Source organism: Amblyomma mixtum, chromosome 2, assembly GCF_055824585.1.
Source record: "Amblyomma mixtum isolate Tamu chromosome 2, ASM5582458v1, whole genome shotgun sequence".
Taxonomy (NCBI): domain Eukaryota; kingdom Metazoa; phylum Arthropoda; class Arachnida; order Ixodida; family Ixodidae; genus Amblyomma; species Amblyomma mixtum.
The window spans coordinates 170,943,105-170,953,323 of record NC_143013.1 but is presented as its reverse complement, the minus strand read 5'-3'; positions in this window follow the sequence as shown (position 1 = coordinate 170,953,323).

Sequence of the window (10,219 nt, the reverse complement as noted above, 5' to 3'; positions counted from 1 at the left end):
ATGTACTTGGCCATCATGTCGCCGAGGGTCCGGTTAAAGCGCTCGGTCATGCCGTTCGTCTGCGGGTGGTACGAAGACGTCGTGCGGCGAACGATACGACACTCCCGAAGGAGGGCTTCCACGACGGCGGACAAGAAGACGCGGCCCCGGTCGCTGAGCAATTCTTGAGGCGCACCGTGACGAAGAATGAGGTTCCGAAGTATGAAACCGGCGACGTCAGAGGCCGTCGCAGCTGACAACGAGGCAGTTCCGGCATAGCGCGTGAGATGATCAATGGCGACGATGATCCAGCGCTGCCCAGCGGCAGTGATGGGAAGAGGGCCATAAAGGTCAATTCCAACACGGTCGAATGGCCGGGCGGGACACGGTAAAGGTTGCAGAGGAGCAGGTGAGTGCGGTGGTGGGTTCTTCCGACGCTGACATTCCAGGCAAGAGCGTGCGTACTGGCGGACGAAACGGTACATGCCCCGCCAATAATACCGAAGGCGTAGGCGGGTAAAAGTTTTCAGCAGACCGGCATGAGCGCATTGCGGGTCATCATGATAACTGGCACAAATGGCGGAGCGGAGATGCCTTGGAATCACGAGCAGCCATTTGCGACCATCGGGGAGGTAGTTCCGACGGTACAGAAGCTGGTCACGCACGACAAAGTTATGGGCTTGACGACGGAGCGCTCTAGAAGGGAGGCGCGCTGAGCGGTTGGCTAGGAAATCCAGAAGAGAAGTAATCCAAGGATCCTTGCGCTGCTCAGAAGCCATATGAAAAGTGTCAAGAGAAGGTGTGAGGCCGGAAATAGATGGTGGGTCAGGCTCAGAGGTCACAGGGGAGCGCGAGAAAGCGTCGGCGTGGGAGTGTTTACGACCGGAACGATAAATGACCCGAATGTGGTAATCTTGTAAACGCAGAGCCCAACGGGCGAGGCGGCCAGATGGATCTTTGAGTGAAGCCAACAAAGGGCATGGTGATCGGTAATGACATCGAACGGGTGCCCGTATAAGTAAGGACGAAATTTTGTGATCGCCAAAATATTCGCCAAATATTCTTTTTCTGTGACGGAATAATTAGTCTCCGCTTTTGTGAGCGCACGGCTGGCGTAAGCAACGACGTACTCATTGAAGCCAGGTTTCCGCTGAGCTAGAACGGCACCGAGACCAATGCCGCTGGCGTCTGTGTGCAGTTCTGTAGGCGCGGAAGGGTCGAAATGGCGCAAGATCGGAGGAGAGGTGAGGAGCTGGCGCAGCGTCGCAAAAGCTTCGTCGCAGGCAGGGGACCAAGCCTACAAGTCGTGGCTACCAGCGAGAAGTTGCGTCAGCGGGGCGATAAACGGCCGGAAAATTCTTGATGAAACGGCGAAAGTAGGAGCAAAGGCCATGAAAGTTTCTGAGTTCTTTCAGGGATGTGGGCTTCGGGAAATCACAAACTGCGGGGAGCTTGGCAGAGTCCGGGAGTACACCATCATTGGACACGACGTGGCCTAGGATAGTCAGCTGCCGAGCGCCGAAGCGACCCTTTTTCAAGTTTAGCTGCAGGCCAGCGACACTGAGACAGCGAAGAACACTCTCGAGGCGAAAAACATGAGGCAGAAAATTCTGGGAGAAGATGACAACGTCGTCCAAGTAGTAGAGGCATGTCTGCCATTTAAGGCCAAGGAGGATGTTGTCCATCATACGCTCAAAAGTGGCAGGCGCGTTGCAGAGGCCGAAGGGCATCACATTAAATTCATACAGCCCATCAGGCGTGATGAAAGCTGTTTTCGGGCGATCGACGTCGGCCATCGGCACCTGCCAGTACCCAGAGAGCAGATCCAACGAAGAAAAGTACTCCGCTCCCTGCTGGCAATCCAGCGCGTCGTCTATACGAGGCAAGGGGTAGACGTCCTTCCGAGTAATCTTGTTTAGCCGGTGGTAGTCTACGCAGAATCTAATGTATCCGTCCTTTTTCTTAACGAACACGACCGGAGAAGCCCACGGGCTGTGAGAGGGCTGGATCATGCCGCGATGTAGCATATCGTTCACCTGTTCATCAATGATGCGGCGCTCGCCGGATGACATGCGGTAGGGGCGTTGGCGCAAGGGCCCATGGGTGCCAGTGTCGATATGGTGGCGAACCGCTGCGGCACGACCCAACGGTGCTTGAGGAGAGTCGAAGGATGCGCAGAAGCGATGCAGCAAAGCGATGAGCTGGGCGCGTTGGTGAGGTGGTAGAGCGGCATCGACAGAATGGGAAAACATATCCGGGGAGGACGGGTCGGCGACGTCGGCGGGAGGAGTGAGGGCGTTGATGTCATCCGCTTCAGGGTCATCAAAGACAGGAGAAGCGTGATCGAGATCGATGACAACCGTACAAGCGATTCTCCCCGAAGTGGTGGGGAAATGTAACGGGTTCGCGACGTACAGAGCGCCACAACCACCAGCAAGTGTGAGCACGGCATGACGGAGCAAGACAGACTTGTGGTGCGCACAAAGAGGTGAGGGTGAATAAAGTATAGTAGCGTCAGCGAGGGCAGCACAAGTCAGCGGCACGAGAACAGAAGAGAAAGCTGGCACATCGACGTCGTCAGCGGCGAGAATAGGCGCGGCGGTTACAGGGGAGGCGGCCACAAGAGCATCACACAGCGGCGACAAATCAATTTCAGCACGTGCACAGTCAATGATGGCGTGATGCGCGGACAGAAAGTCCCACCCGAGGATGATGTCATGAGAGGAGCGGGCGAGAACGAAGAACTCAATGGTGTATGAGAGGCCTTGGATGACGAGGCGGGCAGTGCACTCTGCGAGAGGGCGAAAGGGGTCAGCGCTGGCGGTGCGAACCGAAATGTGAAAAAGCGGCGTCATCACTTTTTTTAATTTGCGGCACAAGTTGCGACTAATGATGGACACGGTAGCACCAGTGTCAGTAAGCGCGTCAACAGTAACACCTTCAACGATCACTTCAATAACGTGCATAGGAGCGGTAATAGGGCTTGAGACGGTCGTTGACGGCGCAGTTCTTGCCTCCGGAACTGCGGCGCCTAGTTTTGCGCTTGAAGAGGTGGGGACCGGCGGCGCATAGGAGAGAGCGAACGGCGTCGAGGAGACGGTGACCGATGGCTTCGGTTGGAGGAGTCGGAGCGAGGCGGAGAGGGATTTCGGAGGCGGCAGAGGAGAAGAGACAGGGATGGAGGGAAATGAAGCGTCGTACGTCGGTGAGCGCCCGTAGTCGTAAGGACCGGATCCGCGCGTGCGGCACCAGCGGGCCACTTGACCAGCGAGACCGCAGGCATAGCATATCGGGCGGTTATCTGGGGTGCGCCACGGATTCATAGGGCGGGGACTGGTGCGAGGCAAAGGATGGTGAGTGCGTGGCAGTGCAGGGGCGAGCTGCTGCTGAGGGTACACGTTGGCAGGCGGCGCATAAGTCGGCACAACCGGCTGAGGTCGTGGCCGGATGACTGCTTCAGCGTATGTCAACGGTGCAGTGACCAGAGTAGGTGGATTAGTAGGCGGCAGGACCTCAGCTACCTGCTCCTGGATTACACGCTGAATCGAAGGCGATAGTGATGGCATTGGGGCGGTTTGGGAGGTAACCAGCGATAACTGACGGGCGACCTCCTTTCGCACAAACTGCTTGATGTGCTAAAGATCGCTAAAGATCGTCGGGTCGCGCTGACGGACGGCACGGGAACAAATGACAGGCTGGGCAGGTTGGGCCGAGGTGTCGGACAACGTGGTAGAGCGTGGTAACCTGGGCACCGTGGCGTAGATCCACGGGGAGAACAAGCAGCACCTCCACAAAGTGTAATGTGGAAACTCGCACAGTTAGTGTGGACGGCCACAGTCCTTGTCCCAGCAGGGCTGCTCAGCAGGCCGGCGTTCGCAAGCGCGCACCCAAGCTTCGTCAGCTTCTTCTGTCTTCATCCTCTCCTTCGGCAGCGCTAGCCGCTTCGGCAGCAAACTCCAACTCTCTTTCTTACAGTAAATTGGTTTTTGAGGAAAGGAAATGGCGCAGTATCTGTCTCACATATCTCGGCGGACACCCGAACCGCGCCGTAAGCGAAGGGAGGAAGGTGAGAGTGAAAGAAGGAAGAGAGAAAGTGGTGCCGCAGTGGAGCTCTCCGGGATAATTTCAACCACCTGTGGATCTTTAACGTGCACTGACATTGCACAGCACACGGGACATCGCACAGCACACAAAGCACAAATGCAAACAATGGTGAGGGGGTGCCTTTGTGCTTTATGCTTTTTCCGTTACCTCGCGCATGCTATAAAAGCTGCTTGATTCGAATACTGTAATACACTCGAAAAAGGCTGGTCCACCAACCGAAACGTCGTGAATTAAATGCTGTTATGTTTTTCAATTTCTGGTGACTTCATCTGATATATATAAGCCAACAAGAGAAGGGAATGAGGGGCTCGTTATAAATATGAGATTAGCCAATAGCCACAGAAACAAAGGGACAGAGCGGATTTTAAATTTATTTATTTATTTTGTGCTCTTGTTCGATTTAGAATTTTACTCAATATGCTATAGCTTAAAGCTAATTGATTAGAAAAGCAGAAGAAAAAACAACCAAATGCCGCCGGTGGGATCCGAACTCACGACCTTCGAATTACGCGTCCGGTGCTCTATCGCTGAGCTACGACGGCGGCTGTCAAGTCTTCTGCTTTCGGGAGTATTTATGTTTACAAATAACCTAACCGTGAGAGTGTTCATCAGCGCCTTCCACGTTCTTAAGCGGCGGACGTAGCACGTCCTGAGTTACCGCTGATGCGACGTGGAACGTCATCGAAAGGCGAGGGTGGAAGCTGTGCGAGAACACTCTCAAGGTTAGGTTATTTGTAAACATAAATACCCCCGAAAGCAGAACATTTGACAACAGTCGCCGTAGCTCAGCGGTAGATCACCGGATCCGTAATTCGGAGGTCAATGGTTCGTATCCCCATGTGGTTCTTTTTTCTTCTGCTTTTCTAATGATTTAGCTTTAAGCGATAACATAATCAGTAATATTCTAAATCGAACAACAGCACAAAATAAGCAAATTAATTAAAAATCCCCTCTCGCCCTTGGTTTCTGTGGCTGTAGGCTTCTCATATATATATATATATATATATATATATATATATATATATGGTTTCTGTGGCTGTTGGCTTCTCTCATATTTATAACGAGCCCCTCATTCCCCTTCCCTTGTTTGCTTAATTGCTTAGCGAGGGCCTCGGTTCTGACAGCCTTGACGCCATAGGAAGCATAAGAGGGTTCTCACACAGCTTCCACCCTCGCCGTTCGATGGCGTTCTACGTCACAGTAGCGGTAACTCAGGACGTTCCACGTCCGCCGCTTACGAACGTGGGTGGCGCTGACGAACACTCTCAAGGTTAAGTTATTTGTAAACATAAATACCCCCGAAAGCAGAAGGTTTGACAGCCGTCGCCGTAGCTCAGAGGTAGAGCACCGGACGCGTAATTCGGAGGTCGTGGGTTCGGATCCCACCGGCGGCTTGTGGTTGTTTTTTCTTCTGCTTTTCTAATCAATTAGCTTTAAGCGACAACATATTCAGTAATATTCTTACTTCATCAACACCACAAAAAATAAATTAATTAAAAAATCCCCTGTGCTCCTTGGTTTCTGTGGCTGTTGGCTTCTCTTATATTTATAACGAGCCCCTCATTCCCCTTTCCTTGTTTGCTTAATTGCTTAGCGAGGGCCTCGGTTCTGGCAGCCTTGACGCCATAGGAAGCATAAGAGGGTTCTCACACAGCTTCCACCCTCGCCGTTCGATGGCGTTCTAAGTCACACTAGCGGTAACTCAGGACGTTCCACGTCCGCCGCTTACGAACGTGGGTGGCGCTGATGAACACTCTCAAGGTTAGGCTATTTGTAAACATAAATACCCCCGAAAGCAGAAGGTTTGACAGCCGTCGCCGTAGCTCAGAGGTAGAGCACCAGACGCGTAATTCGGAGGTCGTGGGTTCGGATCCCACCGGCGGCTTGTGGTTGTTTTTTCTTCTGCTTTTCCAATCAATTAGCTTTAAGTGACAACATATTCAGTAATATTCTTACTTGATCAACACCACAAAAAAATAAATTAATTAAAAAGCCGCTGTGCTCCTTGGTTTCTGTGGCTGTTGGCTTCTCTCATATATATATATATATATATATATATATATATATATATATATATATATATATATATATATATATATATATATATATATGAAAACGGAATTCGGTTGACACACGGTAGAAAAACAACTTTATTCTAACGTTTCGACCAGGGTCTGGCCTTCGTCAGAGTATATATATTCCTTCTGCTTTTCTAATCAATTACCTTCAAGCCTTCACATATTCAGTAATATTATAAATTGATCAATACCACAATATAAATAAATAAATTAAGAATCTCCTCTGCCCCTTGGTTTCTGTGGCTGTTAGCTGCTCTCATATATATATATATATATATATATATATATATATATATATATATATATATATATATATATATATATAGGTTGCGAAATCATAAAGTACTTGACTGCTTACAAGAGTATTTAGCGAAGTATACGCTTCGTTAAAGGAAACATATTTATTCGACTCGACGTTTCGATCCGAAGACCGATCTTCTTCAGGAGTGATTTTACATTGTTAATGCATCCCCTTTTATAGGGGTGGGCACAGAAAAGGTAAGTGGGAAACACAAAGGACATAGCAGAAAAATACGCATAAAAAATTATTAGAGGGAGTGTGACCCACACACACACAAAAAAAGAGAGAGTGCGAGGAACAGGTACTCAGTAAGAAAATACAATGTCCAGATGCGGCCTCTCCTTTGTTAAGCACCACAGCCTTGCTTATTGACAGGCGTGTCCAGCTCGGAGGTGCTCGACAGGTGCGTGGCCGTGCAACAACTTTCGTAGAAAAATGCGAAAACTTGTTCCTTCTCCTGGCCGCGAGAGCAAAAAAAATCTGACCCTCCAACAGAGAGAGCAGACCACAGAAAAAAAGATAAAACGAGAAAATGAAAAGAGCAAGGAAGAAACCTCGAAAAAAAAAGTGAAATAGGTAAAAGAAAACCTTTAAAGTAGTGCTTTTTCTTCGCACCTAGCAAAAATGCACCCACGCCAGGTTGAGGGCAAGTAGTGGAAGGAATGTAAAAAAATGTAAGCTTACATAGTAAAATTAAAAAAGGAAAAAAACAAAGAAAAGAGAAATTGTGTGGCATTCGCGTGACCACAAGGTGAGCACACCCGGGGGGGGGGGGGGACGGCACAGGTGTGGCACAGGTGTGGCATGCAGAAAGGGGTATGACCTCAGACGACTTAGGCAGTGGTGCTTTTGTTTAATTTCTTAGGCCTCTGACCTCGGAAGAGAGGTGAGGGTGCCGTAAATTTCATTAATGCCACAGTGGGAACCACAAAGCACATAGCACGCCACTGCAAAACTTCAATTCCACACTCACAGGCCATCAGATTCAAACGAATTTGCTCACGATCGGAACATTTCCACGAAAATGCTAATCGCATGCGGGACACTCTAAACGAACAACATTACCCGTCTTCTATAATCAACGATGCCATTAAAAAGGTAGAAGCAACTAATATTAATCATGTCATTAAGGAATCTCAGCCAACATCACAGCGCTGTAATCTCATACTAACCTTCACAAATAATCTCCCGAACATTAACAAAATCCTAAAAAGCACTTTAATATCATAGACCAAGCTGACCTACTTTCACACGGTCCCCCAAGTAACATATAGAAGAGCAAAAAATCTGAAAAACCATGTTGTCCATTCGATAGTCAATAAACCGAGAGCTGTAGGTTACACACCATGCGGAAAAAGCCGATGCCAAGTATGCAAACACATGGAAACCACGGCACTGGCTAATAGCACCCACTTCAAGCATTCTATCCGGGAAGACCTAAATTGCGATTCCAGCAACGTGGTTTACATGCTCGAGTGTGGCGACTGTCGAATGCAGTACATAGGCCAAACAGACAATTCCTTCCGATTGAGAAAGGCCACGAGTTTGACAAACTTAATGTAACAATACTACAGAGTGGCTTCAAAACACTCGTGAGCGCGAGCAACGAGAATCCTATTTTATTTTTAAATTTAACACAGTGCAAAATGGCATTAATGAAACTTACGGCACCCTCACCTCTCTTCCGAGGTTAGAGGCCTACGAAATTAAACAAAGCACCACTGACTAAGTCGTCTGAGGTCATACCCCTTTCTGCATGCCACACCTGTGCCACACCTGTGCCGTTCTCCCCCCCCCCCCCCGGGTGTGCTCATCTTGTGGTCACGCGAATGCCACACAAATTTCTCTTTTCCTTCTTTTTTCCTTTTTAATTTTGCTATGTAAGCTTACATTTTTTTACATTCCTTCCAATACTTCCCCTCATCCGGGCGTGGGTGCATTTTTGCTAGGTGCGAAGAAAAAGCACTACTTTAAAGGTTTTCGTTTACCTATTTCACTTTTTTTTTCGAGGTTTCTTCCTTGCTCTCTTCATTTTCTCGTTTTCACTTTTTTTTCTGTGGTCTGCTCTCTCTGTTGGAGGGTCAGATTTTTTTTTTTGCTCTCGCGGCCAGGAGAAGGAACAAGTTTTTGCATTTTTCTACGAAAGTTGTTGCACGGCCACGCACCTGTCGAGCACCTCCGAGCTGGACACGCCTGTCAATAAGCAAGGCTGTGGTGCTTAACAAAGCAGATGCCGCATCTAGACGTTGTATTTCCTTACTGAGTACCTGTTCCTCGCACTCTCTCTTTTTTTTGTGTGTGTGTGTGAGGGTCGCACTCCCTCTAATAATTTTTTATGCATATTTTTCTGTTGTCTGCTTTGTGTTCCCCACTTACCTGTTCTGTGCCCACCCCTATAAAAGGGGATGCATTAACAATGTAAAATCATTCCTGAAGAAGATCGGTCAGCCGATCGAAACGCCGTGTCGAATAAATATGTTTCCTTTAACGAAGCGTATACTTCGCTATATATATATATATATACGTTAATGACAAAAACACCCATTTGAAGCTTTTAAATGAACAGTTACAGGGTGGGTTAAACAACACCCGGGAACGGGAGCTACGCGAGTCGTACTTTATTTATAAGTTTGGAACAATTGCTCAAGCCATTAATGAGAACCTGGGCGCTTTGTCTTCAATATGCTCCTTGCAAAACCAGTACTGACATTGGAGTGCCGGCTTTACAAGCCTCGGCCGTTCCTCCTCCTTCGCAAGCTTTCTACGCTTACACCGTTGTCTTCATTGGACACCGCGCTCTTACCTTCCCCCATCTGACCATCTTGACTAGAGCGGCGCAATAAAAGAACCTTAAACACTCCCGCCATTCATAGTAGCCCCACGCAACAATTCTTCCCAAAGTGGCCTCCATTTCCGGCCTTTTCTTTTCCTCTTTTGTTTTTGTTGCTTCTGTGGGTGTGTGCTTGTGAGCGCATCTACACACCACGTGTGCCTATTTAAATTCCAGTCTACCCGCTTTTACTCATCCTGCCAAAGGAGTTGCACTAGCGGAAGTCCCTCCCCCCCCCTTTTGCTTCGTTGTATTTTGTTTACTCGTTTTGAGTGGAAAACATTTGAGTGCATCTCAAAACTATGCTGTGCTTCGGCCAATGTCTGTCTCCATACACTTTACTGGCTGCCCGCTGTGTTAAGACTCATCTCCCCTCCCGCTTTTTTTTCTCTTTCCTTTTTTTTTCTTCTTTTCTCCCCGCGACCACATACGTGGGTGGCGGCCGACGACATTTACCCTCCTCCCTCCCTGTTCCGTTTGTGTATTTTTGTTATTTTTTCTTTTTTTCTCTCTTCCTTGAGCCGTTCTTCCTCCTGCGTCGTCTGCTTGTTTTGGCTCATTTGTCGAACACCTGTACAGATGAAGACCCTTTAAGAAGAGAAGCAAGAACCATGTAACTTCTGTCTTGAAAAAGGACAGGCTCTGTCCGAAACGTCGACACCCAATAAATGTTTACTTAAAAGAAGCGTTTCTCAATTTCGCATTTTACCTCTAGCAACCAAGTACGTTTATCTTTCTGTGATATATATATATATATATATATATATATATATATATATATATATATATATATATATATATATATATATATATATATATATATATATATATATATATATATATATATATATATATATATATATATATATATATATACAAGGTCTGTTCTGAAAGTAGCAGGACTCATTTTTTTAAACAATTTTTATT